Source organism: Jaculus jaculus, chromosome 10, assembly GCF_020740685.1.
Source record: "Jaculus jaculus isolate mJacJac1 chromosome 10, mJacJac1.mat.Y.cur, whole genome shotgun sequence".
Taxonomy (NCBI): domain Eukaryota; kingdom Metazoa; phylum Chordata; class Mammalia; order Rodentia; family Dipodidae; genus Jaculus; species Jaculus jaculus.
The window spans coordinates 83,544,127-83,570,393 of NC_059111.1; the positions used below are offsets into that span (position 1 = coordinate 83,544,127).

General features: G+C 38.0%; 1 non-coding gene across 1 annotated transcript; it reads right to left on the reverse strand.

Moving 5' to 3' along the window:
• Window positions 1–9,289: 9,289 nt before the first annotated feature.
• LOC123464312 lies at window positions 9,290–9,471 on the reverse strand. The gene has a single exon (XR_006639538.1). It is a non-coding gene; the product is annotated as a small nucleolar RNA SNORA81 (small nucleolar RNA).
• Between the last annotated feature and the right edge of the window lie 16,796 nt (window positions 9,472–26,267).

Here is a 26,267-nt window from a genome sequence, read left to right on the forward strand (position 1 = left end):
TAAAGATATGAGACTGAGAAATTTAAAATTTAAAGTTGAAAAGGGGCTGCAGAGATTGCATAATTGTTAAGGTGCTTGCCCGTGATGCTTAAGGATCCATGTTCGACTCTCCAGATCCCACAAGAGCCAGATGCACAAAGATGAAGCAAGTGCAAGGTCACACATGCCCACTAGGTGGCACAAGTGTCTGGAGTTTTATTGCAGTGGCTGAGGCCCTGGTGTGCCAATTCTTTGTCTGTCTCTCTTTCTCTCACTCTCTCTAAAAGAAAAAAAAAAGTCTTTAAGGTTGGAAAAGCTCAAGTAAGTTTAAAATTACTGGTACAGAGACTGGATGCTGATCCTGCTATTATTAAGAATATTGTTAGCCGGGTGTGGTGGTGCATGCCTTTAATCCAAGCACTTGGGAGGCAAAGGTAGGAGGATCACCGTGAGTTCGAGACCACCCTGAGACTCCACAGTGAATTCCATGTCAGCCTGGCCTAGAGTGAGACCCTACCTCGAAAAACCAAAAAGAAAAAAAAAAGAGAGAGAGAGAATATTGCCATAATTAAGGATGGCCTAACTGCTTTATTTTGAAACAATGGGAAGGATGCCTGAGGAAAGACTGAATGGTCAAAATGAAAACTTAAAAAAAAAAATTGACTACAAGGAACAAACCTGCTCTTCAAGGTCACAATTTATTTCATCCCTCAATTAAGACTATGGCTGTGTCCTGCACACATAGTAGTGGGAGTGGGTCATGAAGTGAACATGGTTCCAGGAAACACTGCTCAGATGCAGCAAGTGAGGCAGAGTGTGATGATGCGGAAAGACTAGTAAAGCCATTGGAAGATGGACTGTGGTTTGCAGTGGAGGTCCAAGGATATTTCGAGGCACCAAGACTAGGCAAGGGCTACCATAGAGCAATGATGGTTTGTGATAGAAGTTTTACCTGGCTATTCATCCTAGCTGGAGGGGTGAAACTGGAAAATCCAGAGACTGTCAGTCACTGATTGTGATAGTGGACTTGAACTGCTAATGTTTGTTGTTTGCTTGATGGTTATTGAGTTTTCATTGGTCCCTTATCTTGTAATGATTTTAGCAGTTAGAAATGTTTACCTCTGCCTTTATGTGTTTAAAGTATATAACTTGTTTTAATTTTACATTACTCACAGCTAAGAGATAATCTTAAATTTCAGATGAGACTTGGGACATTGGAAGTTGGTAATGGCCATGGGACCTTTGAATTTGGACTGAAAACTATTTGCAATTTACAGTGTGAGATGGTTGTGAATATACTGGGGGCCAAGAATGGAGTGTTGTAGTTTGAATGGGTGTCACCAGTAGATTCAGGAGTTTATTAAAGCTTGTAACTTATTAGATTTCCAGCTGCCTGGCTGGAGGAGGTGTCACTGTGGGCAGATCCTGAAGTCCAGCCTGAAGGTGTGAATCTGAATTCCAGCCTCAGGTATGCACAGTGCCTGACCTCTGCCTGGGGTTCCTGGAAAGTGCTTGCTTGTAGTGCTTGTTGTGGCATTTCTGTCTACATGGATCTGTGAAAGAGGGCTAATTCTACCATTATGGAACTTCCTATGGACCTGTAACCTTCAATAAATCATGTTCCTCCCATAAACTGTGTCTGGTTTAGAGGTTTACCCCAGCAACATGAAGCTGACTATGACACATGGTAAATTTAACATTATCAATACACAAATGACTTAACATTTTTCTTAGAAGCCCTAGCTGATATTTGTCTTTATGGTAATCATCAATGAAGCTAATAACAATCCTTGAGAAAACTGTAGGGAGCTAGAAGTTTGGGCTAGCAGATAATAATGGACTGTCACAATGTAACGCACCCTCGTAAGAAATATTGGGTAATTCAAGGGGCATGAAGACGTTTTTATTGTAATACAATTAATTCTAAACAGTCAGGGTCTCATGAGTAAGAAAGCATTACTTTTACTTAATGGTTAGAGATAGCCAATTAGTCAGGAATGGTACACTTGACAATGAACATGAAAAGGAACTGTTTGGAAGGGTTCCCAGGCTATAACAGGCAAAGACATTACCTGACTGAATAATTATGCCTTCTTTATCTATAACTATATCCCACATGGACCCATGGATTTTAAAATATATTTTAGAAAAGTTATTTATGTAGATAGAACCCCAGCAAAAAATATTTTCCTGGGCTCTACACATTTATGAACCATCATTTCAACCCTGCTGAGGTTCCTACTCTCATGAATGACCAAGTCAGTCATGATGCATCTCCAGAGATGTGACTGGGATTAAGCAAGTCTCTAATGCTCACGGAAACCTCTTGAAGGAAGCTTCATTCCCAGCATGTCCACTCTCTCATTGCCATTCAGCATATATAATTAGTTGCTGGACTGTGTCAATCACATAAAACAGAGCCAGGGCAAGACTGACAGATTTGGATGGTGGTAATATATTTGAAGTATATCAAGTTCTTACTTACTTGGAAAAAGGGAGATTAGTCCAAAGTGCATCGTCCTTGTTCCATGCACTACCAAGGATTCCATTAAGACAAAAAGGGTCAGTTGATTTAAATCTAAGGCATGAGGCACTCCATTTTAATGAACTCATTCTAAACTGCAAATTAGAGGTTTCTTGAACAGTACCTAAACCCATAAGAGGGTTTAGAGAAAACTTAATTCCTCACCAGAATTGAGAAGTGATGAAAAGCTAATGAAAGTGTTCTTGTTAGAAAAATGATTAAGAAAAGTGATCAAGCAGAATAGCTCTTTACATGGGCAATCCCCCAATTCTCACATTGCAGGAGTATCATAAGGCCTTCTGCCGAGACTGACATGAGCTGTAGTCCATGCCTTGTTCATGTCACCTATGTGGAGGAGTCCATGGTTAAGTTCCAACTTGGCTGCTTTCTTCAGTGGAGAACCACCTGGCAGCAGATTCTGTTCACTGTGGGTTTATATAGACCTGTGTCTACCAGGCGGCTGTCAGCAGTTTGATATATAGATCCTTTACTGTAAGAAGACATTGATTTCCTGTAAGACCTGTAATGATATAAAATAACATGGGGATGATTTTCCGCTATTATTGTCTTTGACACTTTGGTATTGTTTCTTCCCTAAATATTTGTGCATGTTATTACTGATGCTTTTAAAAATAAGGTGTTTGTTTGTCGTTTATTTATTTACACATGTCTGAACATGATCTACCTGTATGCTGTCTCATGTACTTTCCTGCAGTGAAGTGCTCTCATTGATCCTGAAGCTTCCTTTTTTTTTTTTTTTTTCCTGAGACCGAGAGTTTCTCTAGTCTCTGCTCTCCTGTAGAACTAGAGTTACAGATATGTGTGTCCATGCCCAGATGTTTCATGTAGATTCTGGGAGTCAAATTAGAGTAACCTCAGGCATCCTCAGATCTGTATGCTTGTGCAGAAAGTGCTCTTAATTACTGAATCATCTCTCATCTTTTTAGCTTTTTTTTTTTTTTTTTTTTTAATGTTTTGAGCTAAGGTCTCACTGCATAGCTCAGTGTAGCCTTGAACTCACTGCAATTATTCTACCTTCATGCTGAGATTATAGACGTGTGCCACAACTCATGGTATATATAATGATTCAATTTCATCAATAGATTTAGAGAGTTGTTTTTTTCTAATATTAACTTTAGTATATTTCATTTTCATTATTTATCACTTCTAATGTTCAAATCCACCAATTTTTAAATTTTTTTGTTTACTTTTATTTATTTATTTGAGAGACAGACAGAGAGAAAGAGGCAGATAGAGAGAGAGAGAATGGGCACACCAGGGCCTCCAACCACTGCAAATGAACTCCAGATGTGTGCGCCCCCTTGTGCATCTGGCTAACGTGGGTCCTGGGGAATTGAGCCTCAAACCGGGGTCCTTAGGCTTCACAGGCAAGCATTTAACTGCTAATCCATCTCTCCAGCCCTCAAATCCACAATTTTAAATTAATATAAAATTGTTTCTAATATTTGTCTGCATATTAAATATCAGTAGGATGCTTATAATCCCTGTGGAGTTAAACTTGGTAGTCTTTGACCCAAGGGGCCCTGATTCTTCAGCAGCAAGCACTCTTAAACGTCGAGCCACTTCCCCAGCTGAGTAGCCTCCTTCTGCTTTCACGTCACAGGGTTCTTGTCAGCCTCTTTCTGTTTACCCTACCTATCTCCTTTAATACCCCTGCTTCTTTTTGTGTACCCCCTTCTAGGTTTATGAGCTATATACAATGGCATGCATATAAATATATAAAAAAAAACTATAGGATCCTCATATGAAAGAAAACCTATAGTATTTGACTTTCTGAGTCTGTTTCCTAATGTTTGTATACATGATTTTGTCTTTTCTATTAGTTCTTTGTGCTTTAGGTTATATTTTCAAATTATTCCAGTTCAGATTTGTATCTGATCTTCTCTTAATTTTTTTTTTTTTTTTGCTTGTTTTTTTGAGGTAGGGTCTCATGCTAGTCCAGGCTCACCTGGAATACACTCTGTAGTCTCAGGGTGGCCTTGAACTAACAGCAATCCTACCTTTGTCTCCTGAGTGCTGGGATTAAAGGTGTGCACCACCACACCTGTCTTAATCTTCTGTTAACTTTTTAAGATACTTCAATTTTCAGTCTTTGATTATTTGAGTATATTTTATAATTTCTTCTCTTACCAGTTTTAAAATTGCATTCCATTATCTGTTAGTCTCCATTTATTTTGCTGACAAGTCAGCTGAAATTCTTGATTTTCTGTATCCACTTTTACATTTCCCCTTATCTTTTATTTTTAATAGTTCAACTACTATGTGTCTACATGCAGTTTTCTGTGAAATGTCTCTTTTGAAAAAAATTCCAATTTTTGCTATATTTTACTGCATATTTAATTTAAAATAATTATTTTAACATTACTATTTCCTTACTTGAGTTTCTCAATTATCTATACATCAGCATATGATTTTGCTATATTTTTATTATTGTCATCTTGCTCTGAATTTTTTCATGTCTCATAATACTTTATTTAATCTTGATCATTGCATATATAATAATAGTGGTTTTATTTCATACAATTTTTCTAATGGAAATATTGTAATTTTTTCTGTTGGTAGATATACAAAGAAGTGGGCAACTTCAATCTAATAAGTAATATTAACAGCTGCTGTTTATTTAGTTTCACTGAGCTCCTGATTTATTCATTTTCTTGTGAGAGAGCTTGTCAATTCCCTGTGACCTAAGAATTAAAATACATGGGGAGGGGGGCGCTGGAGAGATGGCTTATTGTTTAAGGCACACACCTGCAAAGCCTAAGGACCCAGGTTTGATTCTCTAGGTCCTAAGTAAGCCAGATGCACACAGTGGTGCATGCATATGGAGTTCATTTGCAGTGGCTAGAGTCCCTGGCACTCCCATTTTCACTCTCTTTCCCCCACCCCTCTCTCTGTTTCTAATAAATGAAGATAAATCTTTAAAACATTTTTTTTCCTTAGGGCTGGAGAGATGGCCTAGCAGTTAGGCGCTTGCCTGTGAAGCACAAGGACCCCGGTTTGAGGCTCGATTCCCCAGGACCCTCATTAGACAGATGCACAAGGGGGCTCATGCGTCTGGAGTTCGTTTGCAGTGGCTGAAGGCCCTGGCGCGCCCATTCTCTGTCTCTCTCTCTGCCTCTTTCTCTGTCACTTTCAAATAAATAAATAAATAAATAAAACCATTTTTTCCTTAAAATATGTGGGAGATGTATATGGCCCTCACCAAGTATAAGATTAGTTTTGTACCTTCCATTTTATGCAGCTACAAAATCTGACCAACTTCTTAGTACAAGATTAGACATGAATCTGATACAAACTATCTCCTGCTGCAAAGAGTGTTTCCTAAATACATCAGGATTGTGAGAATTTCTTTTTTGTTCCTTAGTGGTTCTTGGCTTACTGAGATTCCACTTTTCTGTTTTACACTACCCTTCAGAAAACTGGATACATATTTAGGAATCTCTGGATTCTAGCCTATTGTGCCACCATACCACATAGACATCAAAGGCGACCCTATTACCTCTTTTAGTAGAATCCTTATTTGCCTAGCACATATATAGTTATATCAGTTATCTTATATTATGTAACATCCCACACCAAACTTAGTAGCTTAAAAAGAAGCGCATAGGGCTGGAGAGATGGCTTGGCGGTTGGGCGCTCGCCTGTGAAGCCTAAGGACCCCGGTTCGAGGCTCGGTTCCCCAGGTCCCACTTTAGCCAGATGCACAAGGGGGCGCACGAGTCTGGAGTTCGTTTGCAGAGGCTGGAAGCTCTGGCGCGCCCATTCTCTCTCTCTCCCTCTATCTGTCTTTCTCTCTGTCTGTCGCTCTCAAATAAATAAATAAAAATTAAAAAAAAAAAGAAGCGCATAACCATAAATTTGATTATAATTTGGTGAGTTAATAATTTGGGAAGGATTAGTTGGGTAGCTTTTTACTGTCTTCATGTGGAATCCTCTTAGAGAACTGTAGCTTTCTCTCAGCTCAACTAGGACAAGATGATTAATGGGGCCTCACTCACATTTCATGTATGGTGCTAATTGTGGAGTTGTACATCTCCACTGTCCTCTAACTGGCCTATTTTCACGTAAGTAAGTCAGGCATGATATCTTTCCATGGAAGTCTGTGGTCACTGTTCTAAGAAAAAAGGTATCTTCCCCCCACTCAAGACCTTACCTAGAACTTGAATTCTAGTTCTGCCACAACTTGTTGGTTAAAACAGTCACCAGCAAGCCTCTAATCAAAGGAGGTGTAAGTACATTCTACCTCTGGATGAGTGGAATATCAGTGTTACACTGTGAAGGTCATGTATATATGAATGATATAAATTATCACAGCCATCAGTGTAACAAATCTGTTAGTTTAGGCTCAAAATTGACAAATGTTTTCTCAGGACAGAAAATGTCTGATGAGTGTCAGTTTATCAAAATAAGGAAACTCTTTTTTTTTTTCTTTTTGTTCATATTATAAACTCATTGGTTCTTGGAGCACAGTGTTCTTTTTTTTTTTTTTTTAATATTTATTTATTTATTTGAGAGCGACAGACATAGGGAGAAAGACAGAGGGAGAGAGAGAGAATGGGCTGCCAGGGCTTCCAGCCTCTGCAAACGAACTCCAGACGCGTGCGCCCCCTTGTGCATCTGGCTAAAGTGGGACCTGGGGGAACCGAGCCTTAGGGCTGGAGAGATGGCTTAGCGGTTAAGCGCTTGCCTGTGAAGCCCAAGGACCCCGGTTCGAGGCTCGGTAGGGCTGGAGAGATGGCTTAGCGGTTAAGCGCTTGCCTGTGAAGCCCAAGGACCCCGGTTCGAGGCTCGGTTCCCCAGGTCCCACTTTAGCCAGATGCACAAGGGGGCGCACGCGTCTGGAGTTCGTTTGCAGAGGCTGGAATCCCTGGCGCGCCCATTCTCTCTCTCTCCCTCTATCTGTCTTTCTCCCTATGTCTGTCGCTCTCAAATAAATAAATAAAAATTAAAAAAAAAAACACATAATTTTTAAGCCGGATATGGTGGTGCATGCCTTTAATCCCTGCACCTTGGGAGGCAGAGGTAGGAGGATCACTGTGAGTTCGAGGCCACTCTTAAGACTACATAGTGGATTTCTGGTCAGCCTGGGCTAGAGCGACTGTGCCGCAAAACAAAAACAAAACAAAACAAACAAACAAACAATATTTTTCACAATTCATTTCTGTTTTAGAAGTTCTAGTAGCTCTTTGACCTACTGTTCTTAACACTAGCAAGAACTGCTTGAAAAACTATAAAGCTGTAATACTGTGATTGCATACTTGGTTTTTGAAATTTAATTAAATTGAATAAAATACATTAGCTGATACAAGTCCAGTGGGCATTAGCATACAAACACTGTCAAAATTCAATATGTTGAAATAAAAAACTCACTAACATTTTAAAATTTTTGTTCAACTAATGCATAAAATTTCTTCTAAATTCACAGTATGAATTATAGTTAGGACTAAGCAAACCTAATTAAAATACTTTTTTTTTCTATAATACAGTGTGCCAAAGTAGCAAATTGCCCCTGAATTTGCTAAGCAACCTATTGAGTAATTCCTGCAGTTTCTCCACACTGCTATTCATTCATTTTGAAAATATTTTTACCCTGTGTATTTGTCAGTAAACATGAAGTTAAGCAGTCAAATAAAATTTACTTTTATCATAGTTGGCTAGTAAGCCATTTTCTCTAAGTTTCAAACCTACTATTTTGTACTTGCCCTTGATTTACTAGGGCCAGGATTCTGCAAACCATATTTCTACTTTGCCAGCTAGCTCTGTTGGCCTTTGACAAGAAAGCATTCTGCAGGAAGACTAAATAAATTATTGGATGCCATAAAAAGAAACATTCTGGTTTTCTTTTTTTTTTTTTTTTTTTTGTAACTGTGACAACTGCACTAACCAGTGGATTTTCCATGCCTCTGAAACAGTCATGAATAACCATAGTAGTTATTTATTTCCAATCTCCCTCAACCATCTTCTCTTTGCCTAGTCAAAGAGACCAGCTCCAGTTGACTCATACTCTGTCTTCAGATACCTGAGTGCCAGCTCCTTGACACCTGTCCAAAGATCATGCCTTGCAAGTGCCAGAGAGGAAGTCCCTCCAGCTGTTAGCCCCAGTTTTCACAGATTCTCTCCTTCCTGATTCAAATCTAGGATTACTAGATCCCTTATTGTAGTTGCTACCTTTATGATATTTAGTATTTTTGATGTGTGTTTTTGATCTTCTAGTACCTGTTAGACCAATTTGTTCTATTAATTTTCTTATTTAAAATACCATGGTTTCTGCTTTTGCAGTAGAAAATTTTTTAGTTTGTGCTTCTTCTTTGCAAACATGTAACAGAAACTTACTAATATAGGTTCAAGAGGAAGTAAACTTTACCATTAGGATATTGTGTCTTGGTGTGTTTTGTGCTGCTATGGCAGGATATTTAAATGTGAATAATTTGTAATAAATAGAAAATTATTTGGACCTGGCATGGTGGTGCACTCCTTTAATCCTAGCACTCAGGAGACAGAGGTAGGAGGATCACCTTGAGTTCAAGGATACCCTGAGACTACATAGTGAATTCCAGGTCAACTTGGACTAGAGTGGACTCTACTTCAAAAAACCAAAAAGGAAAAAAAAAGACAAGAAAATTATTTGGCTCATAGTTCTATAGCCTGAGGAAGTCCCAGATCAAGAGGTTGATCTAACTATGGCCTTCTTCCTCACCGTATTATACTGAAGACATCATGCTGACAAAGGGAGGAAAGAGGAGGCCTAACTTTTTTTTTCATATATAATACTGCACCAAATCTTAAGGCAAAGTACACTGGACATTAAGAAAGAGGTCCACCCCAGTCTTTGGGGGCCGGTGCAGTTACTCTTTTTCCTGTGTGTACTCTGTTAGCATTATTACAAAAAACCCAAGATAGGATCCTAGTTTTTTTTAAATTTTAGCACAGTGTTTATACAAGAAGCTCTAACTTTTTAAAAAAGACATATATTTATTTATTTGTTAGAGACAGAGAGCGAGGAAGAGAGAGATAGAGAGGGAAATAATGGGTGTACCAGGGCCTCTAGCTACTGCAAACGAACTCCAGATGCATGTACCACCATGTGCATCTGGCTTTCGTGGGACCTGGAGAATCACACCTGGGTCCTTAGGCTTCACAGGCATGCACCTTAAGTGCTAAGCCATCTCTTAAGCCCTAACTTTATATATATATAAAACTCACTCTTGTAGTCATAACTTTAATACATTTTTGTAGATAGAGCCCTCATATTCTAATCATCTCTTAAATTCCAGTCTCTCAGCACTATTGCATTTGATGATTTACTTTCCAACACATGAACTTTGGTGGTCTTTCTAGCTACTGCATATATGCTTCTTTTTGTTTTTAATTAAGCAAACTTTTATTGAAGCCTACATTGTGGTACAAAAATACATTAAAACTGATTAAAATCCAATACCAATGAAGTCAGAAATTATGGTACCAAAATTTCCCCACCTCTATCATAATAAGATACATTACTACTTTAACTACAGTTTTCATATTTTTAGGTTTTGTCCCACATAAATTTGTGCACGTTTTCAACATTAGAATTCTTAATTCTACTGAGGGGAAAAAAATTAAACCTCAAGCCAACAAATGCCATTAAATCTACTAGGATACTGCTCAAGAATAAAATCCACATTAAGCATTGTTCCTCGCAACACAGCAAGTCAATATGCTAGGTGCTATGCTCACCAAAGAGACAAACTGATAAAAGCTAATTATTGAAACAATATGTGTTTCTACTGGAACCTGAGAAAGGATTATTAGCTTTGTGAGGAAAAGAAAGTCTTCAATTAAGATCACTTCTTTTTTTCCTCTCTCTCTCTTTAGGATGATATGCTAATTCATCTTTTCTGTCTTCTGTCACCTTCTATGTCTCTCAGTAGGTCAATTTTCTCTAACTTTCTATATTATGGCCCCATACCTGTGGGTTTGTTGGGATTCAAATGTTCAGTAGTCAGTCAGAATTCTAGTTCCAAACAGCGGAAAAGAGACCTTATGTGGTCTTCTTGGCATAAATGTCTGCCCCTGACACTAGTTTGCTTAAGCCACTACAAATACAGTTGTGGGACTCTACCCCTGAGGGGAAGAGATTGGGAATTTATGTTGAAAATATAACTCTACAGTTTCTAACACACTTCCTAGTGAATGTTTTGTTCCATTAAAAGACATCAAAGTCTAAGGTGATATTTTTTGAGGCTATATTTGAGGCATTTTCCATTCCATTTGTACTTAAAAGTTATATTAACAAACTTTGTAAAGCACATGCTAAATGCATCAAAAATTTAAATATAGATAAGCCATAGCAAAGAAGAAGAGCACACAAACTCCCACCTCACTGAAATATAATACAAAATTATATGTATTTATATTTAAGTATATATATAAAACTCATGACAAAATTAACAATAATTCTGAACAAAATTTACATGCCAACAAACATGTTTCATGAGCATTAATTTTTTGGGGGAGCAGGAGGGAGTGAAGATTATAACTAAGTTGGCAAAGTATTGTCCTAACATGCCTTGAGTTTGATCTTTATCTGTCTATAAACTGGGAGGTGTGGTGAACTCTAATACCAGCACTTAGGAAGCTAAAATAGTTTTAAAAGAACATCTTGGGACTGTGGATATTAATCAGTTGGTGAAGTGCTTGCTGCATGAGAAATGGAGTTTAGATTTCCAAAACCTACATAAGAAAATCCATGTGCAATGATATACACCTGTAATCCCAGCACCGGGGAAATAGAGGCAGTATTAGTGACTACATAACACATGTACCTTTAGGGGAAGATTCCTATGTTAATGCATATTCAAAATATTATTTTCCTTATTTTTAGCTATAGGTTTATAGTATAAGCTGAGCATACCCAGAGTATTTCTGTTGTTTTTCGTATGTGATCTTTGACTTTGAGCTAAGCATACACAAAAATGTGTCTACTACTGTTGGTCACTGGGTAATCCGGGGCTGGCCGCAGTTCCCCTGAAGGCACCCAAGCACCTGTGGTGAGTGTGCAATGAGATAAAGAATCACTCTCGGGAGACAGTCTTTGTGAACAGCTTGGCTTAATCCATAGGGAAATGGGTTCATAAGCAGTTGAGGGTCCTAAGGGGATTGGATGTACAAGGTTGCTTGCTGATGCCTAATTAGCATAAGGGGACGTACATTCCAGCATGTAGGCAATGGTAAAGGGAAGGTATATGTTACAGGGGGATGGGCTTTGCAAAGGTGCTGGCTAATACCATATAAGGAGTTTCCAAGGCAACTGGCCAAAGGTCACAGGGTTATGGGCAAAGCCTAAGTCTTATCTGAATGTCCAGGTATCCCATGCTTGTTGAGGAAGTAGCCTTACTTCCTGCTGATCTTTGTCCTGGTGTGGGGGATGTCCAGGCTCACTGTGACCCCCAAGAATGGGGGGGAGGATCATAGCTCACTGCAAGCCCCAAGAATGGTGGAAGGAGCTCCCCTGCTGGTCTGGTCCCTGAGATATGACCAGCAATTCAGGCTGCTGTGACCACTCCATAGCCTGGGGCCTTCATGTCAGACAGCTTAGGTTTGCTTTAACCCAGAGCCCTGCCTACGTCTGACTTACTACCTTTAAAAAAATTATGACCTCAACTGAGCTTAAAAATTGGCCCAACCCTAAATGAATATGTATAAGCCTCCTAAATAAAATCCCCATATTATTTTTTTGAGCTTTGGAGCTGACTCCAACATACTCTCCTTATCTCTTGAAGGTAACATATCTTTCTCTACTCTTTTAGGTCTTGGCTGTGCATATTTTGGCTTTTAACTCACCAAAATGTGAGACTGTTGCATTTGGTTGCAAAAAGAACATCCCTGAGGCTTACTGGATACTTAGCCTAGCAAAACTGGTAAGTTTTAGATTCAGTCTGAAACCCTGTCTCAAAAAAGCAAGGTGAATAAAAACTGAAGATGCCAGTGTCAAACTCTGTCCTCAGTGTTCATGTTCTCATGTTCACATTTGCACTCACATACAAACATGTACACATGCATGAAACATATGAAAGAAATGTTTGTATTGACACAGCTCCCATGTAGCCCAGGCTGGCCTCAAATTCAACATGTTGCCAAAGATGGCCTTGAACTTTTAACTCTGATCTTCCTGCCTCCATTTTGCACATGCTAGGATTATAGGCCTGTGCCTGTAATAAAGAACATCATATTCAACATTACAGCTAAACTTGTGCACATGCCACTAATGACTTCCGCAGAACAAAGTTTTAGGAGAGGAAGTGCTAAATAAATATATAAATGAATACATATTTCACAATAACTAGTGCATATTTTTTAATTGCCAGAAAGACTGGTACATATTGCTTGTTTGCCAAGTGTCTCTAATTTAAATGTAAAATTTTAAGCATACTTCAGAACTTTAAAATAGAAATTTTTAAAAGAATTGGACAAAACTTGGTCAATATTTCAAATATGTTTTACTCATGAATATAATTCTTTCTGACAGTACTTTTAAAATTTACAAACCTGAACAGTTATGATTTTTAGATGTAGATAAAAATTAAAGTTTGTTGGGCTGGAGAGATGGCTTAGCGGTTAAGCACTTGCCTGTGAAGCCTAAGGACCCTGGTTCGAGGCTTGGTTCCCCAGGTCCCACGTTAGCCAGATGCACAAGGGGGCGCACGTGTCTGGAGTTTGTTTGCAGAGGCTGGAAGCCCTGGCGGGCCCATTCTCTCTCTCTCCCTCTATCTGTCTTTCTCTCTGTGTCTGTCTTTCTCAAATAAATAAATAAATAATTAAAAAAATTAAAGTTTGTAGAAAATGAAAAGTGAAAATTATTTAACCAGCCACTTCTGTAATTGATAGTTAAAGATTCTTTACCAAGTGCTTTACCAGAAATCTTATGCTTACAGCCACCCAATTCTAATTTTGAGCTTGTCACATTTACTTTTTAATTTATTAAAGAAATTATAGAAAACATGGAAAGAGAAAAAGCAAAATTATTCTTAATCTAATATATTTTTAAAATTTTTGTCGTGACATTTAAATGATAATTATGAATATAAATATAAACACTATTTATTGACAACATAAGTCCTTGTCCCTGCATTAAAAAAACAATACTTAAAGTAGATTTATTTCTTCTAATAGATAAAAACAACACTACAAAATATTTGTCTAGCATGTATAAGGCCTTGGATTCAATTTCCAGTAGTGGGAAAAATTAAATCAAGATTAAGATAAATTAAATGTATTATAAAAAAATCACCATGAAAAACAAATACTCTGGCACCCAACTGTAAAAATGGGTCCTAAGTTATTCACATTTAATAGATTAGACCTTTCCCTCCCTTTTGATTTGAGCACCAAGATGAAGTAAGAGGTATAGCTATAAGACACAGTTTCTTAAATGTTAGTGATTTTTCATGCTGCTGGACTATGGATGGATTACAAGACTTTGTTTGAAGTGCTTTTATAGGAAGTAACTTTGGTGTACTATTGATTGTTTCCTTCCCGACATGACAGTGTGAAATTAGACTGGGACACTCTTTTCCCTGAAGAGCTCTACATCCACCTGTTTCTAGTAATTTGAAATCAGTCCGCATGTGAAGGGTGATCATACAGAGAGGAGTACCCTACTAGTCTCTATGGCTGTGAATGGCAGAAGAGCAACATATGAGTTTAAATTGAAATAGAAGAAGGGATTTGACTTACCTATGGGAAGGTTTCATTATTTAAGGCTACTTTTCTTAGAGTAGCATGGGTCTCCTGTAGTTTATTTAAAAATAAAATAACTGCTTGGAAGTTACTGTGTGTCAGGCACTGTTTGAAGCCTATTACTTGTGTTAACTCACAGATTCTTTGCCCCAGTCCTATCAAACAGGTATCATTACCTGTGTAGGGAAACTGAGGCTCTCAATCTAAAACATCACACTACATAATACTGAGATATTCAATAAGTTGATTGAACTTAATTTCTCATTGGTTAAAATTATGCAGTGTTCTCTGTCAATACACACCTCTTTTCTTCCTGTTTCACTCAGTTTCACATTGCTTTAGTCGGCTTGCTATTGCCCGTCACTGGGCTAAGATCTCATCAGGTTTCTAAAACCAGCTCAGTCTCACTTTTAATGGCTTCCATTCTGATAGAATCTAACAGTGTAGCCAGGTGTGGTGGCACACCCCTTTAATCCCAGCACTTGGGAGGCACAGGTAGGAGGATCACCATGAGTTTGAGGCCACATTGAGACTACATAGTGAATTCCAGATCAGCCTGAGCTAGAAGGAGACCCTACTGCGAAAAACTTAAAAAAAAAAAAAAAGACTCTAGAAATGTTCACAGGTTTCTGTAATACTGGCTTGTGTTCCTTTATGGAGAGTTGGGAGGGGCACAGGAGAGAATTTCCTAGAAGTTCACCTTTAAGCACAGCGAAGAACAATAACAGCAGAGCAAGATCAGAGAGAGAAACCCTGCCTGTGCGCACTGTGGTTGGAAACCTACATTTTTAATAAGTATTGCAAGCTAACCTTACACACTGGTATTTTAGAACCTACAACAGAAGTAGCAGAGAGGAATTGTGGGCAAGAACACTGTTCAACTGGGTATGGGGGTAAATGCTTGTGATCCCAGTGTTAATGAGGCTGAGGCAGGAGGATCAGGAGTCAGTTCGAGGCCTGCCTGGGTTACATAGTGAATTCAAGCCAGCCTATACCCTGTCTCAATATTTAAAAACAAATAAATAAATAAAAATAAAGGAAATAGCATGAAGATTCTGAACCTTTTTAGGAAATGAATTTGGGTTTTAAGATACCGTAAAGTGTGTATTTGCTTGTTTTCATGTGCAAGTAATCAAACCATCCAGCTCCACATGAATCCATACATGGATAAGTAAATTTGTATAGTGTACATAAGATATGCCACCTCCTGCTGAAATGACTTGGTACAATAGTCAATTTAATTGGGAAGTTTTGTTTTGGATTATCTCATCTGTGTGAGACTGCCAACGAGGTAGGTTGCTTGGCTTTAGTTTGAAACTTTCTAATGCTATTTTGGTTCTCCTTAGAGCTTAATACCATCTAAATCCTGGAGGTGACTGACTTTTGAACAGGAATATGGCTAGTAAGAAGGGTTCTCATACTTTTCTACTTTCCAGGGCATCCTTTAAATGACCTAATGGCACCTCCTTATGCTTATTTTTTTTTTTTTTCCTTTTTAACTTCAGAGAGTTTAGCAAAGAACTAGCATCAAAACTCAGTTAATAATTACTATTCTGATCCAGCAAATGATAAAGCCAGCTGTGATATAAACAAAACAATTTCCTTTTATAAAAAAATCAAGTCTCTAGTGACTAGTTTTATTTATGTTCTCTCTTAATAATAAAAGAGGAAAACTGCAAAACCAGAAGCTAACTTATATGGGGAAAAAGTGTCTAAAATTGACACTTGGACTTCTTGTACTGAATATGCTTATGGCTAATTCCTTTTTAAAAAGTTAAAGGTTATATTTTCCCAGGAGTGTGATGTGGGGTTGGGCGCTGATTAGCTCAGGGTGATTCAATGAATGCAGCATCCATGTAGACCTCTGAAGAGCGTTCCTCTCCTCTAACCCTCACAGAGTTCTTAAATGAGGTGAATAAAGTTAATAAACAAACTCAAATTATGTCAAGGTTATAGTGAATATTTAGACTGCAAAAGAATAGGCAAGTGGAAGGAGGAAAATGTTCAAGAGACATATGCTTCACGTCAGTGGGAAGCATCTGAAATTGAATCTGGTTCTCTTAGCCCTCAATAGGAAAGAGAAAAATAGTACCTCTTAAATCTTTACATAGCTTCCAAACCTAAGATTGATTTTCATACATATTCAAATCTGGGATGGAATATACATATATATATATGTATATATTATACTTTGGAAAACTGTTACTGTGCATATACCTGCTTTGGAATCTGGAAAATTATGTTTCATAATTGAGGTTACTGAGAACATAGAATAATTTAGGACCAAAGTCATGATTCAATTTATACTTAGGTCTCACTAATCCAAAATGCATGTCTATGACCAAGTGCAGTACAGCTCACTCAGAATACAATTAAAGTGTGCTTATGAAACTGACAAGGCAAACCAAGGTGAAACAACACAGTTTTCTACAACCTTTAGCTCGTTTTTTATCCTTCCTTCATTTACTATGGAAGACAACTTTGAAAACCTATTATGCTTGTCTGTCATTTTCTAGATGTTGGATCATGAAGTGTCCCTGGTTGTCACCTCTAAACTTCTTTCACTCTCCCCCATCTCTCATGGTTGTTGTCAGAAACCAGCTGCTTGCCACAGACAGACCTGTTCTTTATCTTCAGACTGACCCATGCCCGGGTCTTGCTTTTTCTCTCATTGTTCTATTGTCCCCCATGACTTCCAGCCCTGCTATATTGAATCAGGTCATGATGCAGCTTCTGCTCAGAGAAAACCCACCTTCTATGCCTTTGCTTACTGCTTCATCCCCATTAAGCAGAACATCTGTCTACTACTTTCTTTCTCCATTTATCAAATGCATCATTTTCTACCATGATTTCCATGTACTCAAATTCAAAAATGACCAGGCAAACCTAAATCAGACTCTGGTTATCCCTTCTTCCTCTGTGTTTCAAAGTGCTGTACACCTGTGCACCACAGAACAGTCACACTATTCTTATTTCTTCACTCTTTTTTGAGACAGGCTCTCATGCTTCCCACACTGGCTTTAAAGTTGCCATGTAGGTGAATACACAACCAGTTCCAGTGTGAGGAGTGCTGGGAATTAAAGCCAAGTCTTTGTGATTGCTAGACAAGTATTCCACCAACCAAGCCACATTATAAGCTCTTGTTTTTTCATTTATAATTTGTTTGCCCTTAAGCTGTCTTTAACTGCTCTTAAAATTTTTGGATGTTCTTTCTCATTTCACTTCCTTTAAGGCAATTATGATCATCTATCGAGGAAGTGCTATTTCTTTGGGATGTAATAATAATTTCATGTCAGAGCTCCTCATATCTTAAGTTGATAACTACAAGAGCATCACTTTAATCTCTCTGAAACTCTCATTTACAGCTTGTACTAAATTTTATTTTCACTCTAAATTTACTTGAAAAAGTGGAAACTTTATTCTTACTATCCATACTTTGTGTTTGCTTTTGTTCCAGTTCTATTATGTCTAGTTGGCCTTGAATTCTTTACTTCCTTCTAAAATCTTTCCTGATGGTTTAATGTATTCTCTCAATTCCTATGCTTCTGATTTCCTAATTTCTGTAGAATTTAGTTATAATATGATTTGTATCATTTAACAGAAATTTATTCTGTTTGCTAGGGATTTTTCTGAACATCATAGGATGAAAAAAAAATATGACATGATCTGTGACTTCAAAACTTTGTCCCCACAGTGGAAAGACAGCAGAGTTTTAAAGGTGTGTATGTGTGTGTGTGTGTGTGTGTGTGAGAGAGAGAGAGAGAGAGAGAGAGAGAGAAAGATAAAGAGGATTCAACATATATTTGAATAGATAGCTATGTTCATCCTGAGTGAATGTTGTACAATGTCTGCATATATAGAAACATCACATAGTACTCATAAATATGTACAGTTTGGTATGTTACTTAAAATATCAGCCAACAAAACAAGCAAACAAAAATGGTAGCTACTTCTCTGTTCACATAGAGATTATAGGTTGGCTTGAAGTAGAATTTACTTGCTCTAGAAGAAATTATTTTAGGATGCTATACTGGTATGTTTATGTAACATAGTCAGTCCTTGCTGTGGGAGAAAAGTGACAATAACAGTTTAAAGAAGTCACTCCTGCTCCCTAGCACCCTCAATTTTAGAGAGTAGGCCATTTGAGAAGAGAAAAAAAAAATATGATTAGGATCCAATATATCATCTGAGGTCAAAGAAATCATGATATCAATAATATATTTTGTGTTAAACATTATTAGAATTGCTCTCAATGACAGATATAATTCCAACTGAAGTTTCATGAGAAGAGAGATCACAGAAAGACCAGACCTGAGTTTATCCAATCCTAAGGGATTGCTAGAATATAAGATGTCCAATGCTAAAAACAGAAAATTATTGGATAAAGCAGGAAGTGTTGGTAACTATTCCATAAGTAGGAAAGTCAGGTCTGATTGTTGATTCAAGTTCATTTCTATGGCCTACATGCAAAGTACAAAATTCCTGTTTGGGTTCACAAGGAATGCCTGCACAATCTGCATGGCTTACGTAGTATTCACCCATTATCTCGGGGTTCTTGAGATTAGGTTTGCAGAATCAAAATGTCAGTAAGATTGGTTTCTTCTGAGAGCTTTGAGGAGGGATGATCTATTCCTGGTATTTTTCCTTGTCTTGGAGATGACTATTTTTTTCCATATTATCCTTACTCTGCTTTTCTCTGTATCTATTTCCCCCTCTTATGATAATGCCAGTCATATTGCCTTAGAGTATAACCCAGGAACATCAGCTTTGCTCAATGACCCCTGTAAGACATTTAAAAAAATAAATTCATGGCTGGAGAGATGACTTAGCAGTTAAGGTGCTTGCCTGCCAAGCCTAAGGACACATGTTCCATTTCTCTCCAGTTCTCATATAAGCCAGTCGCACAAAGGTGATGCAAATGCAAGGTTTCCCATGTACACTAGGTAGTGCATGCATTTAGAGTTCGATTTCAGTAGCTGAGGCCCTGGTGCACCAATTCTCTCTCTCTCTTTCTCTCCCCCTCTCTCTTTTTCTCACTGTCTTGCTCTCTCTCTAAAAAATAAATAAATACAAATAAATAAATAAGTAAATTCATGTTCTAAATTAGTATTTCATTTTTTTACAGTATGGTATTACAATATGGTATTGTATACTTAAATGTTTTCAACTATAGATAAACAAAGGTAACTATGTGAGGTGAATATATTTGTTAGCCTGGCTATTATCATTTCACACTGCATCTTACATCACATAGTGTATCTTAAATATATACAATTTTTATTTATCAGTAATACTTCAATACAACTTGAAAGAAAATAAAACCCTTAATTGTTTTTTAAACTAATGAATTCTATACCTGCCATTCTTTTTTTTTTTTTTTTTTTCTGAGGTAGGGTCTTGCTCTAGTCCGGGCTGGCCTGCAATTCACTATGTGGTCTCAGGCTGGCCTCAAACTCAAACTCACTGTGATCCTCCTACCTCTGCCTCCCAAGTGCTGGGATTAAAGGGGAGCACCACCACCCTGGCCTGCTATTCATTTTAAACAATACCTTAGCATGACAACAAATACCAACACATTCTGTACAGAATAGCACAGTAGTGGCTGGAGCAAGGTGTCCCTCTAGACTGAGGCACCTTAGTATACTGAGATTCTCTGGAAACCCACCAGCCCAACCTGCACCTGTGTCTCTTCAGTTATAAATGTGTGATTCCAGGATCCCCTTCTTGGAGCTGGACACACTATATGCTTCATCACTCTGGTGAACAAGGATATAGCAAACACACCTAACAGATCAGTGTTAGAAGAGAACTCAAACCATGTATGGAGACAAAGAAAAGAAATGGAACTTGCTCTGTCTGGTATTGGCAGCTGGAATCAATCTCATATTCTCTTTCTATGTTAATTAAATATCATTTTGAATGACGTTAAATGGCTTTAAACACACTCAACTTAATCATATTATAGTTCTGTGGTCAGAAGACTGGGCGTGGAGTAGTTGTATTCTCTGCTCAAAGTTTCACTAAACCAAATAAAGGTGGGGTTTTACCTGGAGGCTCTGTGGCAAAAATCTACATCTAATCTCATTCAGTTTGTTGATAGAATCCTGTGTGTTTCAGCTGTGGGATGGAGATAAGTAATTCATTCATTGCTATTGGTCAGGGGACCTCTTTCAACTTTTTTTTTTTTTTAAATTTTTTTTGTCCATTTTTTATTTATTTATTTGAGAGCAACAGACACAGAAAGACAGATAAGAGGGAGAGAGAGAGAATGGGCGCGCCAGGGCTTCCAGCCACTGCAAACGAACTCCAGACGCGTGCGCCCTCTTGTGCATCTGGCTAACGTGGGACCTGGGGAACCGAGCCTCGAACCGGGGTCCTTAGCCTTCACAGGCAAGCACTTAACCGCTAAGCCATCTCTCCAGCCCCTCTTTCAACTTTTTAATCCACATTCTTTCTGATGTAGTCTTCCTAAGCTTCAAACCTGAGCTTCTTCTGCTGCTTTTAAAGGGATGATGAGATTAGATTAGGTCTATCTGGATAATCCAGAACAGTCTGTCTGTCTTAAGGGCAATAAATTGGTAATCTTAATTATACCTGCAAAGTCCTTTTTGTTGTGCCTACAGTAAATGACATATTTATACAAAATAATCTTGATTTTTCTTCTCTTATCTTCTTTTTTCAATACAACTGACCTGTAATTCTATTAACGTAATGAGGAGATTAGAGAAGCAAAATTAAGATATTTTTCCCCCGGTAGGTAACTGTGGTGGAAAGGTTTTACAGCTTGTTTAGGCTTGAAGTGTCTAATCTCCTTAAACAGCAAGAATTAGGGCTTCTCTGGTAAAACAAAGCACAGTGGAATACAGAGGTTCAGGTCCCCACATGTTTTCACATTAAGTTTGTAACCTAAGAGAGTTTGTGGTGGTGAAGTCTATGAATATTATAAGTTATCCATCCATCTGAAATATTAGACTTTGAATTTGTTTTCTGAAATGTCAACCCCATCAGGGGGAAAATAATTTCACAACTTTCAATAGCCTAGAAATGATTATGACATATGACAAGTAGAACATTGAGATCCCTTTTGTTATTAACACACATTAACAGAATGAAATTAAAAAAGAGAGTAACATGATTACTTACTACTCACATGGTGTCAGGATTTCAGAACATAAAAATTCAGTAATCAGGAAAGAACAAGTTTTTGCTTTTTTGAGATAGGGTCTCACCCTAGCCCAGGCCGACATGAAACTCACTCTGTAGCCCTAGGGTGGGCTTGAACTCAGTGTTTCTCCTGTCTCAGCCTCCAGCGTACTAGTATTAAAGATGTGCTCCACCATGCCTGGCTGGAGCAAGTTCATGTTTAAACATATATGACTTAACAATAAGACAGTATTTTAAAAAATTATTTATTTATTTGAGAGAGAAAGAGACAGAGGGAAAAGAGAGATAGAGAGAGACACAGAGAGAATAGGTACACCAGGGCCTCTAGCCACTGCAAATGGACTCTGGATGCATGAACGCCTTGTGCATCTGGCTTACATGGGTCCTGGGGAATTGAACCAAGGTCCTTAAGCTTCTCAGGCAAACACTTTAACCTCTAAGCCATCTGTCCAGCCCAAAACAATATATATATTTATTTATATATATATATTTTGAGGTAGGGTCTCACTGTAGCCAAGGCAGATCTGGAACTCATTCTTTAGTCCCAGGCTAGCCTGGAACTCATAGAAATCCTCTTTCCTCTGTCTTCTAAATGCTGGGATTAAGGAAGTGTACCTACGTGCCCTTGGAACTTTTTTTTTTTTTTTAAGGAAACATACAGAAGCCTTTTGATTCACTCCTCAGACTCTGAGCTTGGAAGTAAAACCTCTAGGATCATCTTGGAAGTGAAACCTCTAGGCTCATCATTTTTTCTCATTGTCTCATTGTTTAGAATAAAAGTGACCACTGGATTGGATGGCTTAATTTATGAGATTTATAATTTTTGAACTAGACAATGGTATGAAAGTAAACCCATCACTATTATATTTCTCACATTCAGTACAGTATCAGATAAGTTACATGAGATGATAAGCACAATATTATAAATACACTTTATATTAGATGATTTTGCCCAAATGAAGAGTAATATAAATATTGTGAATATATTTAAGGTGGGCTAGGCTAATGCATAATAATTCATCTGCCCATCTACATTATTTATATATTTATATATATATATGTGGCATGCACACAATTTCATATGTGTGGCTACATGTGTGAGGAGGGGAGGTACATGTATGAGTGTATGGATGTTGAAGCCAGAGAACAAACTTGGGTGTGAACCTCAGGAACACTATATATTTCTTTTTCAAACAGATCATCTTACTGTATTGGACCTTAGTTTGCCAACTAAGTTACACTGGCTAGGGAATTCAAGGGATCTTCCTCTTTTGCCTCCCCAGTTATGGAACTACAGGAATGTACTACATGCCTAACATTTCTACATGGCTAATAGGGGTCAAACTCAGGTTCTCAAGCTTGTGCAGAAAGCATTTTATCCATAAAGTTATCTCCCAACCTCCACATACATTAAAAAAATTTTTTGTTTATTTATTTATTTGAAAGTGACAGACATAGAAGGAGGGAGAGAGAGAGAGAGAGAGAGAAAGAGAGAGAGAGAGAGAGAGAGAGAGAGAGAGAGAGAGAGAGAGAGAGAGAGAGAATGGGCACACCAGGGCCTCCAGCCACTGCAAACGAACTCCAGACACATGTGCCCCCTTGTGCATCTGGCTAACGAGGGTCCTGGGGAACTGAGCCTTGAACCAGAGTCCTTAGGTTTCAAAGGCAAGCCACTAAGCCATCTCTCCAGCCCTCCACATACATTTTTTACTTAGTTACATTTTCTAGTCATAATGGTTCTATCAGGCTGTAACCCTGTTTTAAACCTAGAATCAGCTGTTTGCAAACAAGCACCCTCACAGTGTGTGCATTCTCTGTTGTGGTTATCTCTCACAGATAACCGCAGTACTGTCAGAGGAGAAGGTGGGAATGAGAACCCAAAGATGAGTATCCTGTCCACAGTCCAATTTTTCTTTCCAAAACTGAGTAACAAAATACACTAATGCCATTCTTTATAAGGCTTTCCCTGAGAACAGACCTAGCCCATAGAGGCCACATGCTAGGATATTAGAGGTGGAAGAACAGGATAGAAGTCAAAATAAGATTCAAGACAAGGTGCTTGAATAATTGGGAAAATATAGCAATAAAATAAAATTACTGAAAAATGAGGCTATAAGTGAAGAGAGAGATGATAATTTTATTTAAACTTCCATACCATAATAAGAATTTAGTTGATTTCTTTATGTTCAGCATTAATATTTTAAGTATAGGTAAAAATAATTCTAAGATTTTAAAAATCAATGTTAAATCACATGTTTAAAATAAGGACTTGTTCTGTCCTAAAATTAGTGCATTCTTATATCATAAGAGTAGTAAATAGTAATGTTGCTCTTTTTATTGGTTTTACTCTGTTAATCTATGCTAATTTCTGAGAGGGATTCTGAGAGGGATTCCAGTATTTTGTCACATGTCATGATCATTTCCAGACTATTGAGAGTTATGAAATTATTTTCATTACAAATGTGATTTAAGACATATCTAAAGCAAAGTCTAGGGACTTATTGTAACTCAAGACCCCAGGAGGGATGAACTTAGGGGGTGTTCTACACAATGCCCCAGCATTGGAAAATGTTAATCAATCCACTCCTAATACCTTCAGCAGTTGCTAGGAAGTCTCAGAATACAGCTTTTTGATGAGCTAGTAGATTTAGATTGGATAAGCTGGGCAACAGCAGCATCTGTTTTGCTGAAGTGTTACCAGAGGGATTTCATAATGACTCTGCTTAAGCTCATTTTCATTAGTCAATGTCAGCCTCTTCCATGAGAGTCTCTAGCTTACCTTCTGTGACCTGCTGGTCATTAAATAGAGCTTAAAATACAAGAATGCCTTTCTAGGTTTTGGTGTTGTTTGAGGTCTTTGAGGAACCCACTCTAAATACATGCTCTTAAGTGCTCCAGTTCCCTTCTGACAATCAGACTCACCCAAATCAATTCAGTCCCATTGCACAGTTTCTATGAAGAAGCAGCTTTATATATTACCATATCAAACTGTGTCAGCCCAGTGCCACATTTTCATATTATGAACATCTGTGAATACTCTTGGAAGTTATAAACCTGAGGTTTTTGTTTAATTAAGTATGTAATGGAAAAGTAAGGGGCCTTATCATGCTGTAATGATGAAATGATACTAAAGATAGATTCATTTTTTTCTGAGGGTTCTGAAATCCCTTGGAGGTTTAAGCAGAATAATGGTACTTGCCCATTAGCATCCACTGTCTTATTTCATAGTAATGGAGTTTTGGGGAAACTATGAGACAGCCAGTCTCAGTTATTTGAATGTGGTCCTATAACTTAATCCTTGCCAAGATAATCCATCCTTAAAATGAAAACTTGTTGTTGTTGTTTTGGCTTCTTTCTTCATGTGGCTACATGACATGTAGACAGTATGTTGGGGTATCTTTGAACCTATAACTACTATAGGGATGGGAGAGGCAAAAGAAAAATGAGAGCTTCTTGGATCACTTGCAATATGACTATGATGGGGAAAGAAATCAACACCCACCAACTTCTGCAGTTTGGGTGTTGTGATGGTTTGAATGAAATTTTGCCTATAGGGACACATGCTTGAATACTTAGTCTCCAGATGGTAGCAATTTGAGAGAGCTGAGGAACCTTTGGGAGGTGTAGACTTGCTGTAGATGTGTCACTGGGGCTGTAACTTGAGCTTTATTGGCCCAGCCCACTAGGTGGTCAAGGCTAGCTCATTCAGACTACTTCCTTCCCATTGATATGGAAATATTACCAGGGTTCATCCTGAGGCCTATAATATTTTCCCCTGCTATGGTAAAACTTTTCCTTGAAACTATAAAGTGAAATAAACCCTTTCCTTACAAATGCTATTTGTGTTTTGTTGTTTTGTTTAAGCAATGAAAAGGTAACTGCAACAGGTATGGAATGAACTCAAAAGGCCTATGTGTTGAAGGCTTAGTCACCAGTTTGGTAGTACTGGGAGATAATGGTGTGTCCTAGTGGACCATCTTCTGGTCAGTAGGACATTCCTTTGAAGAGAATAATGGAACCCTTACCCCCCTTTCTTTTTTATTCCTGTCAGTAAGATGAGAGTTTTGCTCTACCATGAATTTTTCACCCAGGTGTGTTGCCTATTCAGACGTGACAGGAGTGAATCCCCTGCAAAACTATGAATCTAAATAACACTTTTGCTTTTCAAGTGTGATGGTTGGAATTCAAAATGACCCCCATATCTTCACATGACTGTGATTTAGTTTCCTACTTAGTCCCCAGCTGGTAGAGCCTTTGGTGAAGTAAAGCCTGGCTACAGGATGTGTGTTTCTAAGGGTGGGCCTTGGGGTTGATTAGCCTTCTGGATGTTGAGAGCTATTTTGCTTGGACTGTTTTCTCTCAAAATGAGCCAGCTTCCTCCACCATGATGAAGCTTTCTCTCAAAAGTATAAGCCTAGAACAAATCCTTTCCTCTCATAAGCTAATTTTGGTCAGATTTTTTGTTCCAGCAATGAGAAGTTTACTGTTACAGAAAAATACCATGTATTAACACACTGCTGTAATGAATCTAGTTATATGGCTTTTGGTCTTGTACAACTAGTTTGTGGAAAGAATATGGAAGGATTTCATACTTTATCTTATAGAAGGCTTACAGTGCTATAAACAAAGCCTGATGGGCCATTCTGGTAGAACTTGAAAGACTTACAGGCAGAGAAAAAGGTGGATTGTGAAGGCAAGGCTTAGGTTATGAGGAGGTTTCAGAGAGGGAAGAAAAAATTTGGTCAGAACTGGACTCCTGGTGGAAAAACATGCTGCATCATGCCCACATCCTGAGAATTTGAGCTAAATGAAGCTTAACAGTAATAATAGACTAATGTGTCTGACAAAACAAAACAAAAAA